General features: G+C 55.2%; 1 protein-coding gene across 1 annotated transcript in view; it reads left to right on the forward strand.

Moving 5' to 3' along the window:
- LOC119592397 (alpha-mannosidase 2C1-like) overlaps positions 1 to 330 on the forward strand; it is a gene marked incomplete in the record, with an annotated part of 33450 nt that overhangs the window by 999 nt on the left and 32121 nt on the right.

The following is a 330-nucleotide window of genomic DNA, read 5'->3' on the forward strand; positions in this document are numbered from 1 at the left end:
CACCCCGCCGACCCCCACCCAAGCCCCACCCAGGGACGTGCCTGCACCCAGCCTCCCATTCTAAGCATTAACCAAACTGCTCGTTAATGTGTGCGTGTGTGTGATCTGACCTTTCATTCTTGGCAATAATGGAGTTTACCATCTGGTTGGCCGTGTAGAGGGCCTGGTAGCCACGCGGATCATTCTGCAACACGTTCCGGCCAGGGTGCTTTTTGGTTTGCAAACACTCCCAGGTCACGGATCAACTTGTACACCTGTGTGCGTGGGGGGAGGGGGGAGGTAGGGGTAGTTATCAGGTCAAAAAGGCTTGTTCTTTGTGGTCGTTTGTGG

Source organism: Penaeus monodon, chromosome 30 (assembly GCF_015228065.2).
Source record: "Penaeus monodon isolate SGIC_2016 chromosome 30, NSTDA_Pmon_1, whole genome shotgun sequence".
Lineage (NCBI taxonomy): Eukaryota > Metazoa > Arthropoda > Malacostraca > Decapoda > Penaeidae > Penaeus > Penaeus monodon.